The sequence below is a fragment of the Dipodomys merriami genome, unplaced genomic scaffold (assembly GCF_024711535.1).
Source record: "Dipodomys merriami isolate MVZ:Mamm:240054 unplaced genomic scaffold, mDipMer1.0.p SCAF_18, whole genome shotgun sequence".
Classification (NCBI taxonomy): Eukaryota; Metazoa; Chordata; class Mammalia; order Rodentia; family Heteromyidae; genus Dipodomys; species Dipodomys merriami.
The window spans coordinates 30,639,795-30,659,863 of record NW_027203159.1 but is presented as its reverse complement, the minus strand read 5'-3'; positions in this window follow the sequence as shown (position 1 = coordinate 30,659,863).

Below are 20,069 nucleotides of genomic sequence, written 5' to 3'. Positions count from 1 at the left end.
AAATTGTCCTGGGCTATTGTCTAAATAGTCTTAAAAAGTAGTGGGGCCAAAACCTGCCAAGTCTATATATTACTTGTATCCTTAACCAGTCTGTATAGAAATTTACAGCTCAACACGAGGTGTGACAGTCCCTTGGAGCCACTGAGAGACCCTGCTGCTGCTGCTGCTACAGCCTGACAGTCACCTGGAGAAAATCTACATTGTTATCCTGACCACCTCCACCATGGATAAAGTAGACTAAACTCCTGCCTGATTCCATCTTTTGGGCAGCTTTGCTTTGTCCATGTTACCATATGCCTACTCTAATTTTATTATGGCTACTCCTCTTACCGGGAAGACTAACAAACATTGTATTGCCCATTCCCTACACTGCTTTGCCACTATGGGACTTCCTAAGCATAGTAATACTGATAAAGGTCTGGGAAATGTCGGACAAGCTTTTCAAAATTTTTGTAAATCTTATCAGATTATTCACACTACAGGTAATCCCTATAATCCTCAAGGTCAAGGAATTGTTGAAGGAGCTAATGGTTTGCTCAAACATCAAATTTTTAAATTAAAAGGTGGGAAATTATATCCCATCTCTCCTGTTAATATTCTTTCTCATGCTTTGTTTGTGCTAATTTTTTTAAACATAGATTGTAATGGCCTTTCCGCAGCACAGCGTTTTTGGGAAAAAAGAGAGCAAACAGCTTTTGCTCAAGTAATGTGGAAGGATCCTTTAACAGGTGCTTGGCATGGGCCCAATCCGGTTTTACCATGGGGTCGAGGACATGTTTGTTTTTTTCTCGCAGGAAGAAAATGACACCCGCTGGTTGCCTGAACACTGCATTAGGATTGTGGATACTCATTCAGATGACACAAATGCTGACACATTGGGCTTATGTGCCAGATCCCCCGATTGTGCACCCTACAACTTGGGAGGGAGTTGAAGTACTCATTCACGTGAATAGATCAGCATTCTATACAGCCCCTGATCCCTTCATCCAGCACACCAAGATGAGAGATATATCAGCTTCAGATATTGGAACTCCTTTTTGCTTTACCACCAGCTCTAAAGGCTCCATTCCAGGCTGAGTTATAATGCTATCCATGACTCATAAAATTTGATTCCCAGACAAAAATCAAATGTACAATATACAGATGATATCTTTGCCAACTGGGCACTTTCTTTATGCAAATTCTACTCCATCCTATAGGATACCCTGTTGCATTAATTCTTCACAAGTAGTAGAATCTACAGGAGAGCCTCATCCAATAAGGTGCAGGCATGTGCAGCCATTTGTTACCAAATTTCTGGAAATAATTCTCAATTAATGGACTGGTCTGGAGCTAATCTTACTAATAAGTACAATCTTGGACTGTGGTGGATGAATGAGCACCCTCAACATCATGTTTCGACGCTGGTGGCTGCACTCAACAACATAACTTGGCCCTATTCATCCCTTTTAAAAAATATTATAAATTGTGTATCACCACCCCATGTCATTATGTATGGACCATTTAAAATCTCTGTAGGAGCTAATTATTTTAATGTTACCTGTTCTAATTGTTCTTTTATTAATTGCTTGTATAGCGGCATAACTGAATCCATACTTATTGTTAGACAACCATCTTTTGTTATGCTTCCTGTAAATATTTCTGAAATTTCATATAAAGATTTTAGTATTCAGGTGTTAAAACAATTGAAAGAATGTGCCTTCTTCAATTTGTTGGGCTACTTGTACCTGATGTTTTGGCCTTTATTTCGTTAGCTGCCTCTGCAGCGGCAGCTGCTGTGGCACTAACACAAAATGTTGAAACTGCCCATTATCTTAATCATCTTGCTCATAATACTACACAAGCTCTACCTCTGGATTCTAAAGTGGCAAAAACTGTTAAAAAACTGTTTAAACAATTTCAATGCTATATCCCTTCCCTGACTTATGTGAAAGGATTGCTAATGACATTGCTTGGCCTGGGAATGCTTTTGTTGATGGTTTTCTATGCCTTCCTTGTATTATACGTGCACTACAAAACTCTCTTATTCTTATGAGTTTAGCCAGCCAGCTACATAAGATCAAGCTCCAAATAAATGAATTCCCCCCGAGAGGAACTGCAGCCAGAGACAGGTAAGAGGGGGTGCCAGTCTGACCAACCTAAGATAGGGCCTTCAGCTTTGCTCTGAAGAAGTTCCCAAAGATGGGTAAGGCAGACAAGGTGATCCAACCAACCTAAGAAAGGTGGGTTTGCTTCTTCAAAGAAGAGACGGGGGAGATGTTGGGAGCCAACAGTAACACTCCAAGGTCATTTTGACCCTTGTGCTCACTTGAAGGCACGTACAAGGAACTGGCTTTCCTGTATAACACCAGGTGTCTGGGTTTGCCTTGCTATGTCTGTAGAATTTGTTTTACATTCTATCAGTTGACATTAACTTGTTTCTTTCTGCACCCTTGTTTTTATTAAAATTTTCCTTGCTTTTCTGCACTATGGTGATCTTAGGTTACCTCTTGTCTTCTAATAGTATAAATAAGGAGAGTTAAAAATAAACGGGGCTGCAGTCTTGAGCTGCAGACCTCCCAACCCCATCCTTTGTCTTCTGTCTTTATTTTTCCATCCTCGCCCCCTAAATCAGGAGTCCCTTTTGTTGCCGGCTGCTTCCGGCAATTCCCATTGTGATATCATATTGCCATTGTGTTTTCAGAAACCTATTATTATATCCTAACGTTTTAGAAAATGCATGTACATTGGGAATGGAAGCTCCTTTTGTGAATTTGTGTCCATATTGTGATCTAGTAGCAACTGAAATTTTACATGTCATTGTGTTATTACAAACTCATTTTGACATTGCAAACACATTGTGGCATCATCAATTGTGACTTCACAAATCTATTAAGATATCATATTGTGACATCAACATCAAAATGTGACATACCAAACCTATTATGAAAATAACATTGAAAATCACATCGCCTTTGTGCCATCAGAGGCCCTTCATGTACCTGGTTAAACTCGATATGAACTGATGGCAATTGAGATCCAGCATACCATTGTGACATAAGAAACATATTGTGATTTCATCACCAGCATGTCATCACCAACTAATAGTGAATCATAAAATTATTATGTCACATTATTTTGACATCACATTCCTTTGCTTTTCACAAATGTATTATGATATCATACATTTTAGAAAATTCATGATCTGTAGGACTTCAAGCTCCTTCTGTGAACTTGTATCCTCATTCTGAAATAATAGCAATTGAAATTGGACAGGTCATTGGGCTATTTCATACTCTTGTGATCTCACTCACTCTTCACCACTCTGACATCACAAATCGGTTATGATATCATAATACTGACGTGACAACATGATCACATTCTGACATTGAAAAACAATCATGACTTCATTGCAACTTTGGAAAAAAATGTATTTTGTGAAATCACAGTGCCTTGTATATGCCTATCCTCATTGTGACCAAAGGACAATTGAGATCAGACAGCCTATTGTGATGTCAAACCCTTTGTGACACCATTGCCAGTGAGAGATCATAATGTATTTATGAAATTCATATTGTGATACACAAAACTCCAATAACATCATAATACTATGGCATCACTGTGTCATTATGATGTAATAGACACATTATGAATACCTAATCTGTGATTTCATTTTATTTCAAATATGGCATGGGGCTTGATATCAGAAACCCATTGTGACCACATAACCATTGAGACATCAAACTCTCTTTGTTACATTACATTGCCATTGTGATATCACTAAGACATTGTGACATCACAAGCCTATTCTGCCCTCAGAACTTTGGTGATATTCTGCCATTCTAACATCTTAGGACTTTTGTGAGCTTTTAATCTGTTTTTTATCTTATATGTAAAGTATGATATTTGATATCAGAAATCCTCTGTGACCTCATGACCATGGTGACATTACAGTGCCAAACATCATGAATATTGTGTCACATTGTGAATTCACAAAACTTTTATGACTTCATCTCCTTTCTGACAACACATGACTGTAGACAACACAGTCCCTTTGTCAACTCATATACTGATGGTAATTTAATGACTAATGAGAACTGGCATAATGTTAGGAATGACCAACAAAATTCATTGGATGTTATCACCAATATGGTCTCACCAAATAATTGTAACATAAAACAAGACTATGACATGATGTAGTGAAATCACATTGGCATTGTGATATCACTGATATATTGTGTTTTCACAAACCTGGAAAGACCACATAACATTTCAGAAAAGTTACGGACGTTGTGGCTTCAAGCTCCTGTGAACTCATAAATAATGTGAATTAGTAGCAATTGAGTTTGAGCATATGTTTGTGATATTACGATCTTGTTGTGTCCTGACAAACTGATTTTGACTTCATTATGTTATGTATGACATCACAGTCTTGTTCTGTGTCCATATCCTCATTGTAAACTAATGACAATTGAGATCAGACCTACCATTATAACATCCCAAAAACTATGTGACATCATCACCACTGTGACCTGGCATTGTAGTTATGATACCATCAACTCCTTGTGACAACACAAATGAAAATGACATCATAGAATTATGACATTACAATATCAGTGATGTCTTAAAAACATTATGATGCCTACTCAGATTTCATTCTGTTTCAAATGTTGCATGTGGGTTGGTATCAGAAACCAACTGTGACCTCATAAATGTCATCATCAACTAATTTTGACATCAAAACTTTATTATGACATGATATTGTGACACACATTGCAAGTGTGATATCACTGTCCCATTGGGCTTTGCAAAAACGATAATGACCACATAACATTTTAGAAATTTCATGTCCTTTTGGACTTCAAGTTCCTTCTGTGAACTCATATCCTCATTGTGAACTAGTAATAATTGAAATACATGTATGATGTAAGATCAGAAATCCATTGTGACATCATCACCATTGTTACATCACAATGACAGATGTCATGATCATTGTGTCCCATTGTGACATCAAAAACCTGTGAGGACTTCATCACATTTGTGCAACACATGCGTTTTGAGACATCACAGCCCCTGTGGGTACTCGTATACTCATTATGAGTTAATGACAACTGGGATCTGACATGCCATTGTGACATCAACAACTGATAGAGACATCACAAACTTATTGTGACCTCATGACCAGGATGATATCAACAAATAATTTAATCAATACATGGTATTATGACATCACATTGCCCTCATGATATCAGAACCGCATTGTGTTTCCAGAAGCCTATTGTGACCTCATAATGTTTTAGAAAATTCAAAGTAACTGGGCACTGGTGGCTCAGGAGGTTGTAATCTTGGCTACTCAGGAGGCTGAGATCTGAGGATAATGGGTCAAAGCCAGCATGGGCAGAAATTTCAATGAAACGCTTATCTCTAATAAACCAACAGAAAAAAAGAAGTGGCACTGTAGCTCAAGCAGTAGAGCACTAGCCTTCAGCTGAAGAGCTGATAGACAGTGCTGAGACCCAAAGTTCCAGCCCAATGACTAACAAAAAAATAGAAAAGAAAATGCATATTCTTTGGGACTGCAAGCTTCTTTTGTGAACTTGTATCATCGTGAATTAGTAGCAATTGAAAATAAATATGTGCTTGAGATATTACAAACTCATTGTGATATCCCTAACCATTGTGACCTAATCACCAAAGTGACATGAGAAACTCCTCCTGACATCACTTTGCTATTTGTGACATCATGATCACATTGTTACAACCCAAACCTATTATACCTCTTAACACTTTGAAAAACCAACTTACATTTTTGACACCACAGTCCACTTCTGTCTGAAAACAGGCTTAAAAAAGGCTCTGAGTCTCCAATAGGTGGAGTCAACAAACAAGAGGTTAAAAGCTCATTGAAAAGCACAATGGAAAAATCTGAGAGAGAATTATCAGACATGAAAAATAGATTTCAAAAAATAAAAAAAGGAACATGTAAAAGTAAAAAAATGAGAAAAATGCTCAAAATGAACCTAGAAAACTTTCAGTTTGAACTGAAATCCAAGACCCACTAGCCTGGGTGAGAATGAGGCAAAGTTGGAGAACACATGTATGAGGCTGAAAGATGCACTGGATGCCAATGCTGCCATCCTTGCTGAATACAAGTCAGCCCGGGAGGAGAACCCGATGCTATATGTGGAAATCAAGGCCCATTAAAAGGATATGGACAAGATACAAGATGTATTAGGCTGAAGTACAGACGGATTATAAGCTCTGAAGTGTGTGAGTTGAAATTAAAAGCAACAGAAAAAGAACTGATAGGGTAGTTAGTGAAGCAAACACAGAAGTGTCATGTCCTAGAATAGGAGGCCAAAAAAGTAAAGAGATAAATATCAGACTCAAAAAAGAGATTGTTCTCTTCAGAAAGAGATAAAGGACACACATACTCTGATAGGGAATGACTGGGAAAGGGAAAGAGTATTAGGCAGAAAAACAGAAGAGTTAAACAGTTGAATGATCTGTCACAAAAATACACTGAAGTGAAAAACAAGAAAAAGAAGATACTAGAGGAAAAAGACAAAGAGAGAAACAAGATCCTCACCAAAAATGTAAGGAGAAGCATTGTGGAGCAATGGAACAAGTGGAGCAAGGAAACAAATCCACTCAATAACACCACTGAGAACTTTAAGGAAGAGCTGCAGAGCAAGCAAAGGTGCTGTAAGAAGGAGCAGCAGTTGGATGGTAAAGGAATTCTGCTGTGACCCCTGCAGAACACTTTTAGGTTAAGGAAGACTTTGAGAAGGAGTTTGGGATCATGAAAGCAAAGAGGAGGATAAAATGGAAGAAGTCTCCAAGCTACAGACTGAGGTTCAGAGTACTAACCAGAAGTTAAAGAAACTAGAGACCCCAAGGACAATGGCAACAACTGAGCTGGTCAGGTAGCTCAGGAGACCACCCTAAAATCAGTGGGGTCACTAGGGATATTAATCTTAAGATTAAAGGAAGAAGTTAAAACAGTGGTAACAAGCTTGCAAATGTGGTGACTCAACTTGTTAAAAATGGTTACAAGCCTTTTGTCTGTTTATATCTAGTAATTGGGCGCCCTGATAAATTGTCCCATGTCACTTCCTAAAACTGTCTTGAAAACCAATGGGCCCTCAGTCTGCTTATGTGATGTATATAGAAAGTTGTCAACTGGTAAATGCTAGAGAGCTTGAAGATATAGTGAGGGCTTATGTGAAGAACCTCACCTGATGAATTTTGGGAAGTGGCCTTCACAGAGAGAAAGTCTGGAATGTATGGTTTCAGGTATCTGTTAGTGGTAGTGGACACTTTTCCAAGCTGGGCTGAGGCATTCCTGACAAAAACTGAAACCACTCAGGTAACAGCCAAAAGTTTATTCCATGAACCTATTTCCTCAATTTGACTTTCTGACAGCAGTGGGGGCCTAAAATGGGGAGGACTTCACAGCCCAGGTTGCTCAATTAGCTAAGGCGCTAGGGATAAATTGGAAATTACATTGTATTATTGACCACAGAGTTCATAACTGGTAGAAATTTAAGGAAACTTTAAATTAATTACAGAGACTAGCCATGACTGGGTAAACATGCTACCGTTGGCTCTCTTTGAGCAGGAATTAACCCATATTTAAAGAATTCACTCCCTTTCAAATAATTTGTGGTAGATAACAGCCTTCGGCTCCTAAATTTGGGAAAGCTATAGTAACATAAATATCTAACCACAATCTTTTATAGTCCTTGCAGGTTTTGCAAGAAGTTCATTTATGTCCCTCTATTTGGTACCTAAGGCCTATCCTGAGTAGAACTCCACCAACCCTTTCTTGCCTTGAAAGCTGGTGTGGGTTATAAGCTATTGTGCTCCTGAATTGGATCCCATGTGTCAAGGATCTTACTCAATTGTGGTAACTAAAGCACTGCGTATTAAATATGCATGAAAACAGCATTGGATCCATCACTATCAAGTGAAACAGGCAGCGGACCAATATCCAGAGAAGACTGCAAGATGGACAGTTCAAGACACTCAGGATCTGTTAAGGATAACACTTAACAAGTGTTAATTATTCTTAGTTAATGTGTTTCTATGGTTTCCTCCATGTTATCTGTTAAATTTGCATTTCAAGTCAGTTCAATGCAGGGGGAGAAGGGATGCTTAGGTTTTGGTCTAGAATGATTCAAGGATTTGATTGGACATGAAAACCAGTGGAGATTGTAATAACCAGTGTGGACCCAATAATTGATGGGACCTGAAAATCATCATGGTCCCTTTGCAAACACATCTAAATGACATGATATCATAATGCTATGATGCTATTGTATTTTGGTGAGGTTACAATTAGCAGATGGTGTCATTAAAATAAACTATGATACACATTAGACATGATGGAACAAAGGGTTTGTGATGTTAAAGCTGCATGTGTGATCTCATTTGACATTAGCTCAAAATAAGGATATGGGTACACAGGGACTCTGATGCCAGAAAGGCCATGTCTTTTTATAAAGGTGCTAAGAGTTCATGAGTTTTGGAATGTCACAATGTGATCTTGATGTCAGAACAGCAATATAATATCACAATTGGTTTGTCATGTTACAATGGTGATGAGGTGACAATGGGTGTGTGATGTCTCAATGAGTTTGTAATATGGCAATCGCATTGTAATTGCTACTAGTTCACAATTAAGATAAGAGGTCACAGGAATTTAAAGTTCCAAAGACCATGAATTTTGTAAAATGTTATCAGATCAAAATATGTTTGTGAAAACACAATAGTATAGTGAAATCACAATTTAAATATGATGTTACATCATGTCATAAGAATATTTTGTTTTCACAATTAGTTGGTGATGACACACTGGTTATCAGGACACAATAGGTACGTGATGTCACAATGGATTGTTGGTGTCACAAAAACATGCCAGATCTCATTTTTCATTGCCTCACAATGAGTATATGAATTCTCAATGTGACGTTGATGTCTCAAAAGGCATGTTTTGTCATAAAAAGGATGCAGTTTTAACAGATTTGTGCTGTCAAAATATGACACAAAGCTAAGGTGTCTGTAAGAGTATGTCACAGTGATCCTTATGTAACAGTAGATTTCCAATATCACATATCTTTCCTGACATATGAGGTGGAAAACAGACTATGAGCTCACAAAGAGCCTAAGATATCACATTGGCAGTATTCATTGTCTTTGGGACATCAAGCTCCTTCTGTGAATTCATATCATCATTGTGAACTAATAGCTATTGAAAATGGACATGAGATTGTGATATAACAACTCGTTGTAAAGTCACAAATGCATTGTGACCTCACTACACTTTGACATCACAAATCCATTGCACATCACATTGCTATTGAGAACCACATATGAGATCCCAATCCTATGATGGCATCTTATTACCTTTATAAAAACATGTAGCCATTGTGGCATCACATTTACTCATTGAACCGATATCCTCATTGTGAACTAATGACAGTTGAGATCCGACATGCCATTGTAACAACACAAAACATTTTTGACATCATTACCAGTGGGACATCACATTGTCCTTTGCACACCATCTTGCAGAAACACTGCAATTTCATGCAATCCCATTTGTCCATTCTTAGATTTGTTTGTTTCTGGGACTTCAATAAGAAAATTTCAGCCTGTGCCAAGGAGCCCTAGATTTTCTGCTATTCCTTCCTGTAATGTCATGCAATCCCATGTGTCCAAACTATCTTTGATTTGTTGCATTTATGGGTCTTTATTAAGAAAATTTTGGCCTGTGCCTACGAGCCCTAGATTTTTTCTCCTATTTCTTCCTGTAATATTTCCAAGGTGTCCGCTTTGACTTTGAGGTCTTTGATCCATTTACAGTTGAGTCTGGTGCAAGGTGATATATATGGATCAATCTTCATTTTTCTGCATAGTTTACCAATAGTGCAAGCACTGTTTACTGGAGAGGATGCCTTTCTTCCATTCTATATTTTTTGCTCTGTTATTGAGAATTAGGTGTTTCTAGGACTGTGGGTTCATTTGTGGACGTTCAGTTTGATTACATGGATACTCAGGCCTGTTTTTGTGCCAGTACCAAGTTGTATTAATAACTATGGCTTTGTAGTAGAGTGTGAAGGTTTGTTTTGATATTATTCCAGTAATTTTCTCTCTGCTAAGAATTATTTTTGGCTATTTGGAGTCTTTTGTTACATATAAGTTTTTGGGTTGCTTCTTCTATTTCATTTTAGAATGAGGTTGAAATATGGATGGATATTGCATTGAAATTGTAGATAGACTTTGGCATTATTGCCATTTTCATGATGTTAATCCTACCAAGACAGAATCATGGTAGATATTTCCACTTCCTCAGTTCTGCTTTAATTTCCTTTTTCAGGTATCAAAAGTTTTTATCATAGAGGTCTTTCCCTTCTTTAAGTTATTTTAGTTTTGTGTGGCTATTATAAAAGCAGTTGATTTCCTGATTTCAGCCTTTTCTTTCTTTTTATTGGCATACAGAAAAGCCATTCATTTTGAGGGATTAATGTTATATACTCCTGCTTTGCTAAAGTTATGGATCAGCTATAGTAACTTGAGTGTGGAGTCCATGGAGTACTCTCTATACCAGATCATGTCATCTGCAGAGAGGTGAGTTTTACTTCATCTTTCCTTTGGGATCTCCTTTTCTTTTCATCTTGTCTAATTGCTCTATCCAGGCACTCTAATTCTAAATTGAAGAGAAGTGGAGAGAGTGGACATTCTTGTCTCATTCCTCAATTTAGAAGAAATGGCTGTAGCTTTGCACCATTAAGTATAATGCTGGCTCTAGGTTTGTCATACACACCCTTTATTATATTGAGGAATGTTTCATGGATTCCTTGATTTTTGAGAACTTTCATAATAAAGGGAGGTTGTTTGTGGGTAAATGCTTTTCTATATCTATTGAGATAATCATGTGGTTCTTATCCTGGCTATTGTTGACATGTTTAATTGTATGGATTCACTTGCAAATATTGAACCAGCTTAGCGTCCCTGAAATGAATCCTGTTTGATCACGGTGTATGTGTTTTTTTGTTTTGTTTTGTTTTTGTGCTGTTTTTGAAGTTAATTGGTCCAAATATTTTTTGAGAAATTTTGCATCGATGTTTTTCAAAGAAAAATGTCTGTCTCTTTGATGAGTTCCTCCTTGGTTTTGGAATAAGGGTTATTACAGCTTCAAAGAAATTTTTAGGTAGTGAACTTTCACTATCAATTTCATTGAAGAGTTGGAAAAGTATTGGAGTGAATTCTGCTTTGAATGCCTTGTGTAGTCCACATACAAATCCATCTGATTTTGGATTTTTCTTGGGTTGGAGGTTTTCCTATTTTGATGCTTGATATGATTCCGTTAGTTGCTTTAAATCATCTTGGTTTAATTTGGGCAATACAAAATTTGCTAAAAATCAACCATTTCCTTCTGATTCTCGAACTTAGCATAAAGGTTTGAGAAGTATTTCATTAGAAAGTTCTGAATCTTGTTTTTTTTTGTTGTTGTTGTTGTTGTTGTTTTCCTATGGTGATGTTTCCATTGTCATCTGATTTTATTTGGGTGTGTTCTCTTTTTCTGTTGTAAGATTTGCTAAGACTGTCAATTTTGTTATTTTTTCACTAGAAGCAACTGGTTTTTGATGATTCTTTCTATGTTTATTTTGGAAACTGATTCATTTAATTCTGATTTAATTTTGAATATTTTTTCTGTATGCTGGATTGGGGTTTAGGTTATTGCACTTTTTCAAGAAGGTTAGGTATTTCATTACATTTTGGTTTCAGATATCTCCAATTTGTTGCAATTGGAACTCAGAGCTATAACCTGCCTTTGTTGTATCCCAGAGGACCTAGTAATTTGCGTGTTCATTTTTGTAAAATATCATGAACATCTGAGGTTCCTTCCTAATGAATTCCAAGACACACTGGTGGTTCAATTGTGTGTTGTTCTGCTTCCATGTGATACAGGATTCCTTTTTTTTAAATTTATTTTTTTGAGTCCTGTTGTGGGGCCTGAAATCTGGGGCTGGGTGCTGTCCCTCAGTTCTTCAGCTCAAGACTAGCACTCTACCATTTGAGCCACAGTGTCACATCTGGATTTTTTTTTCTGCTTACATGGTGCTGAGGAATCGAACCCAGGGCCTCATGCATGCAAGGCAAGTGCTCTACCACTGAGCCACCTTCTCAGCCCTGTGATACAGGATTTCTTTAGTGGCTTTTGGCATTGAATTCCACTTTTCTTATGCAGTGGATAATTTCAATGTTTCTGACCTTGCACATGTGGTTTATTTTGGAGAATGTTTCATGTGCTGCTGAGAATAGTATTCTGCTCTTTGTGGGCGAAATATTCAGTAGATATCAAGCCTACATGATCTATTTAGTTGTTTAGGTGTGAGATTTTTTGAGTTTTTCCTGGGTTGAACTATCTAGCAAGGATAATGTTGTGTTAAAGTCTGAAACATTTAATATCTTTGGATTTATGTTATTTTTTATGGAAAGTAATGTTTCTAGAATAAATATGTGTGCTCTGTTTTTGGTGAATACATATATAAACTTGTAATATCCTCCTGAATTAGAGATCTCTTAATTAGTATGTAATGATGTTCTTTATCTCTTCTCATTAACTTTATTTTAAAGTCTACTTTATCTGATATTACAATTCCAACTGGCACTGGTTTATGGTGTCTGTTGGCTTGATAGAAATTATTCCAACCTTTCAGGATGTATTTGGTTTTGGGGGGCAAGATCTGTCTCTTGAATGCAGCAGATAGAAGGATCTTCCTTATTTCAGCCAACGAGAATATATATGTACCTTAATTGAAAAAATAAAATCCATTAATATTGAGAGTAAAGAAGATTTTTGGCAGTTTCTGCCATGTTACCCATGTTCCTGGGGGTTTTACCAACTGGCAACTACCTATAATTCTTGTGTTGTTTGAGTAGAGGCTATTGCTAGGACTTAATTTTGGTCTTGTTGGTTTTTAATGTCTAGGACATTTTTCACAATCTTTTGTAGGGCTTGGTTGGTAGAGATATATTGGTTCAAATTTGCTTTGCTGTGGAAGATTTTTCTTTGGTCTGTTATGAAGAAAAGTTTAGCTGGGTATAGTGTTCCTGGTTGATAATTATCTTTAGGGCATGACAAACATAATTCCAGACTCTTATTGCTTTCATTGTTTCTGCTAAGCATGCGGAAGTTTTTCTGATAGGTTTCCTTTTATAAGTGATTGACTTTTTCTTCCGACAGCTTTAAGGACCCTTTCCTTTCTTTCCATTGATCTTTTTGGGATTAAAATGTGATGGTGGGATGTCCTGTTCTTCTCTGATCTCTCTGGAGTGATAATGGCTTCTTGTATCTCAATCGGTCTATCTTTTTGCATGTTTGGGAAGTTCTCTGCTAGGATCCTGTTAAATTTCCCAAACCTTTCACTTCTGTCTCTATTCCCTCTACTATAACCCTCACCTTTAAATTAGGCTTTCTGGTAGTGTCTTATAAATGTTGAATAGATCTACCTTATTTCTTCGATTTGTCTTGAATACTTGTCTGTTTTTTCTCTCATAGGCTGTGTTTAACCACAGAGGTTGGATGTTCTTCATGGGCTAACCTACTATCAAACCTTTCAACTTTTTTTTTCTTTCCTTTCATTCTAATTGGTCATATTTGATGGCGTCAAATTCCTTGTTGAAGCTTTGTTTTAGGTATTCTATAGGCTTCTTTAACTCCTCAATTTCTATTCAGAGTTAATGCTCAAATCCCTTAGTTGATTGGTTATAGTTTTTTGGACTGCTTTTCCTTTAGTTGGCTTCAATCAGCATTCCATTTTTGGCCTCCATACATTCCTGCAGCTTCCTGTTTGTGTGTTCCATGATTATTTCTATTATTTTTTTGGTATTTTTTCACCTCTCACTCACCAATTCCTTTATCTATAATTGGCCTCTAATGATCATGAAAATCTTGAATTAATTTTTGGTTAGTCTCATGATGCTGATGCATATCCCTATCATGCTTATACCGAGTCCTTTGCAGGCTTTCAATCTTCACTCAGCAAGCTTACCAGTAATATTTCTAGAGAATTTGGGAACTCTCCTCTGGATTATTCATTAACTGCTCTTTTGCCTGATTACCATGTTTGGGAGTTGCCATTTTACTTGTGTTTCTCTGGCTTGTTCTGCCCATTCAGTCCTAGAGCACTATTTTAAGTCAGGTATAGTACAGAGCCCTCTAGTTGCACAGATTGATGCAATCAAAATGAAAAGAGACACAATGTAATTCAACAGATACAACCTAGTTCAACAAAATCAACTAGGGATCCATGGACTAAGAAAATAAAAGCTAAGTCATCAGACAAGAAATTAATAGGTTTAGAGAGAATTGTGAGGAGAAAATATTAGAGGAATGTGTGGAGGGAAATGGAGAGAAGGAATATCTATATAATTGATGCTCTCCTCTACCTAGTTGCCAGATGTCAGAATTAGACAGCAACATTTCTTCCAACTTCAGTACAGATTAGAATGCAGGAGACATAAAGTAGCCATTTTAGCCAGGTCATCCAATATCTAATTTCATTCCCTAAACTCTTCCACTGGCCTTTTGCTCTGTAGTAGTTGTTTTTTTTGGGCCGGTCCTTCCCTACCGCACGAGACTTGACTTCACCCAGACTTCATTGAAGGACTACCACCAAGGGACAGCTGCTGCCTTCTCCTGGAGGGGACAACATTTCAGCATTTTACCCCTGATGTCAATGCCTCAGGCCAGTAGGTACTAGCCAGAGAAAATCTGTACCCTTTCTCATAATTATCAAAAGGCTGGAATGTAAGGTCTGCCCAAGGCTATGCAGTCCCCTGTGCAGACAGTTCCTTACCTCTTGGATAAATCTCTTTCCCCCATTTTCTGTTACATAAGTAGCTGGAACACCTGGAAGTAGTCCACCTTGCCCTCTTTTTAGGTCACATCCTGGGTCGCCCCAACTCATGCCTCCCATCTGACCATAAGAGTGTCCCTGTCGCTGAGGTCATATCCAGCTCCAGAGTGGCCACAAATATTTGCTGCCTGGCACCCCCTCTTCCTTTACTTGGCCAAAATAACTCCATGTCCAATAGTAGGACTCCTTTTGCTGCCATGGCTTTCCACCATGCAGGGTGGGGGCAAGAGTTTTGGATTTTCCTTGTCTAGCACATTTTCTTCATCAGGTACGTAGAGAAACCTACCTACATAGTATACCTTAAAATCACAAATCCATTGTGTTCTCATCACCCCTGTGACATAAAAAACCCATTGTGACATCACATTCCCATTATTACATCATATTGGACATATTGGACATACCTTTGTGTACTCATATCCTCATTGTGCACTAAGGAAAATTGGGATCAGACATTCCATTGTAACATCACAAACTCTTTCTGATGTAATCACCAGTTTGACAGCACATTGTCATTATGATACCCTCAGCTCATAAAGATATCACCAAACTACAATGACATAATATAATTACATCACATTATCATTGTGATGTTATAGTCACATTGGGAATGCCTATTCTGTGACATAATTCTACTTCACATGTGTCATGTGAGTTGATACCAGAATCCCATTGTGGCCTCATAACCATTATGACATCACAATCACTTTGTGACACCACATTGCCATTGTGAAATCACTGTCCTATTGTTTTTCACAAAACTATTGTAATTTCATAACATTTTAGAAAATTCATGGCCTCTGGGACATAAAACTCCTTCTGTCAACTCCTATCCAAATTTTGTACTAGTAACACTTTAAATTGGATATGTGATTCCTATATTTCAAACTTGCCATGACATAACGAACCTATTTTGACCTCATAACCACTATGACATCTCAAACACATGAAATCACATTGCCGTTGTGACATCACATTCACATTCTAATACTCCAAATATAGCATGATCTCTTAGCACCTGTGAAAATGAATATGGCCTTTCTGAAATCACTATCCCTTTGTGAACTAATGGCAATTGTGATCAGACATACAATTTTAACATCACAAGGCCTTTGCAACATTATTACCAGTGTGGCATCACACTCATTTTGACACAATCAGCTCATTGTGATATCACAAAATTAACATGGTATCATAGAATTATGACAGCACATTGTCATCATGCTATCATAGAAACATTATGAATGCCTATTGTGTGAGTTCATTCTATTTCAAATGGGGCATGTTGGTTGATATATAAAAACTATGATATCTTCATAATGATAGTGATATTGTATTTCAAAAGTGACATCACTCAAACGCTGTGACATCACAAACCTGTCCTGTCCTGTTAAATTTTGTGACTTGCTGCAATTTTGATACATTAGGTCTCTGTGAGATCATAATCTGTTTTGGAACTCATACTATTTCTAGTATGATATGTGACACTGAAATCAACTGTGACTGTCAAGGAGAAAAGATCAATCACCTCTAAAGGGAAATGAATTAGAATCACCTCAGATTTTTCAGGAGAGACAAAGCAAGAAGAGTCTGGAAGATGTATGCCATGCCCTAAAGACAAACAACTATCAACCAAGAATACTGTACCCAGCTATATTCTTCTTTATAACTAAAGGTCAAATGAAAACCTTCCATAGCAAAGAAAAACTGAATCAATATTATCTCCATCAAATCAGCCCTATAAAAGATACTTAAAGATGTCCTGTACAGAGAAAAGCAACAAGACCAGAATAAAGGCCAAGAAACAGCAGACAAATGGAGAATCCAAGAACCATCAGAAGAACCCCGTTGTCACAGCCCCCAAGGAGGTTGATATGGCAGGAACGACCAAAAACCTTTCAGTCCTAACTAGCAACATTAAGGAACTTAACTCTCCAATTAAGCGATATAGACTGTCTAGTTGGATTAAAAACGAAGCTCCTTATATCTGCTGCCTTCAAGAGCCACACATTTCCCATAATAAAAAACACATTTTAAAAGTGAAAGGCTGGAATAAAATCTACCAAGTAAAGGACCCCCCACACACAAAAAAGGGGTGTGAGTTGCAATCCTAATATCAGATAAATAGACTTCAAATTAAAATTAGTGAGAAGAGATAAAGAAGGTTGCTACATACTAATTAAGGGATCTCACCTTCAGGAAGATATTAAAGTTCTAAATGCCTATTCGCCAAACAATGTAGCACCCAAATTTATCCACGAAACTCTGCTTTCCCTCAAATATCACTTAGATCCAAACTCATTAATTGTTGTGCACTTTAATAAACCACTATCCCCCTAGATAGATCAACTCAGTAAAAACTCAACAGAGAAACCCTAGATCTACTACATAGATCAAATAGATTTAACATACATCTATCAAAATTTCACCCAGATGCATCGGAATACACGTTTTACTCAGCAGCACACGGAACATTTTCCAAAATAGACCACAATTTAGGTCACAAAGCAAACATCCAAATTCAGAAACATTGAATTTATACCTTGCATTCTCTCAGGCCACAAGGGAATAAAATTACAACTCAACACCACAAGCCACCAAAGAAAGTCCTGTAACACATGGAATGTGAACAACACACTATTGAGTCACCAGTGGGTCATGGAAGAGATTAGAAATGAAATTCAAATGTTCATGATATTCACCAAAAGAACACACAATTTACCAGCTCCTCTAGGACACAGAAATGGCATTACCCAGTGGCAAGTTTATAGCTCTGAGTTCCTAAATCAACAACTTGGAGAGATCTGAACACAATAATTTAATGAGATATTTGAACCTCTTTGAAGAAGAGCAACAAGATAAACCCCAATCCAATAGACAGAAAGAAATAATGAAAATTAAATCAGAATTAAATGAATTAGAATCCAAAAAAAAAACACAGAAAGAATCAACAAAACAAGACTTGCTTCTTCATTCGCATTGTGCCTTCCGAATCCTTTTGTGACATCACATTGTCATTGTGATATAACTAACCCACTGTGACATCACAATCACTCTTTCCTCATAACTTTTATGCCATGCTGCTATTGTGATACCTTGGGCCATTTGTGAACTCATAATCTCCTTTAAAACTCATATTGTTTAAGGTATGACATGTGTTATCAGAAATCCACTGGAATTTCATTAGCATTGTGACATCAATCTGCCAGAGGTCATGATCAACATGTCTCATTGCAACATTACCATGCTGTAGGGACTTCATCACATTTTTGACAACACATGCTTTGGAGACATCACAGTCCAATTTTGAAATCATATTCTCATTTGAACTACAGAAAATTGAGAGCAGATGTGCCATTGTAACATCACAAAACCTTTGTGATATCATTACCAGTATAATATCTCATTGTGTTTATAACTCCATGAGCTCATTGTGATGTCAGCAAACTACATTGGAATTATAGCACTGTGACATTACATCATCATTGTGACATCATAGGCACATTTTGAATGCCTACGCTGTGATTTCATCTTAATTCAAATGTGGCATGTGGGTTGATATCAGAAACCAATTGTCACCTCATAAACATTGTGAGATCATATTACCATTGTGATAAAAGTAACCCAATGTGACATCACAAGCCTGACATTTACTAATAACTTTGTGACATGTTGATATTTTGAAGTAGGCCTTTTGTGAACTCATAATCTTTCATTTTCTTAATATTGCAGGTATGACATGTGATATTAGAAATCTACTGTGACTTTTTTTATCATAGTGACATCACCCTGCCAGACATCTTGAACATTTTGTCATAATCTGATATCAAAAACCTGCTAGGACTTGATGACATTTGTGAAAACACATGCGTTGGGAGATATAGTGTCAATGACTGAGGCATTGGGATCCCTGGGTATGGTTCGTGAAACTCACCAGGACACAGAGTATACTGAGTGCAAACAGCAATTGCCAATGCATGCAGTGCTTTATTCCTTGTTGGTATTCAAAGGCAAGCAAGCATTATCTTTGCTAAGATTTAGTCAGGAGACATTCACACAAAAAAAATGTCAACAGATACAATTTTGCTTAAACTATGAGACAACATTTTTGTATATTTTTATCTAAACTATTTTAGAGCAAGCTCAAACCACTTCCTGGTACTCAGGAAAATGCTTGAGTAGCTGTTCATCTATGTGACTAACTGTTCGTCTATGCTTAAGTAAGCAGAAGAGCTACTTCCTCAGCTCCCAGGAGTCTGTGACAAGTGCTTTGATATAGGGAGAGGGAACATATTCCCTCTCTAGCCCGGCATGCCAAGAGCTTCCCACATACACAAACACAATCCTCAGATAATCCCTAGGCTGGAGTCTGCATCATTCTGCCCCTCCAACACCGACAACGAGTCTTCACAATTTCCGTCATTTTTCTTTTGTTTTAAAAGTAAAATTTTCCATAGGGTTATCATAGAAGCTTGCATTGGTTTCATAAAAATCAAACATAACAGTAGAAGAATAAACAAAACAATAGCAATCATAATTCCCATACCACTTTGTAGTATTTCTTTCGGTTCCAACCCTTCCAACTGTTTAATAAATGAATCAGTAATATTAGAAGCATCATCATTTGCAAATTGTTTACCAAAAATATCATGTACATTACATTGTAACTGAGCAATCAATTGAGCAGCAGTTGAATTTCCAAAGAAATACTGCTGTATTACACTCCAATCACATATAGATTCATTTTATTTTACATTAGTAATGCAAAAGATAATAGAATTCAATCACATTTCAAAAATAACTGTTTTTTCACAGCCAATAACTTTTTCCTAACCATCCCACCATCTGTTTAAGAACATTAATCTGTGTTTGTAATCGAGCATCAATTTCTACCAGTGAAACCCACAATTCATGTGAATCCAGGTGCCAATCTTCCACAGTGTTTAGTTTGTAAGGAAGTATGTAGGGCAATTCGAGACACCACAGCAACAGTGGTAATAGCAATTAAGCTTAAAATCACAGCTACAGTGGCTCCAATCATACACTCTGTACGTTTTAGCACTTTGTTAACAACTTGATTAACAACACTATCTAGGGGATTTGGGGACCATTCTCTTCCCAATTTAACAGGCAGCCAAATATGAATTCTTTGTTGAAAAA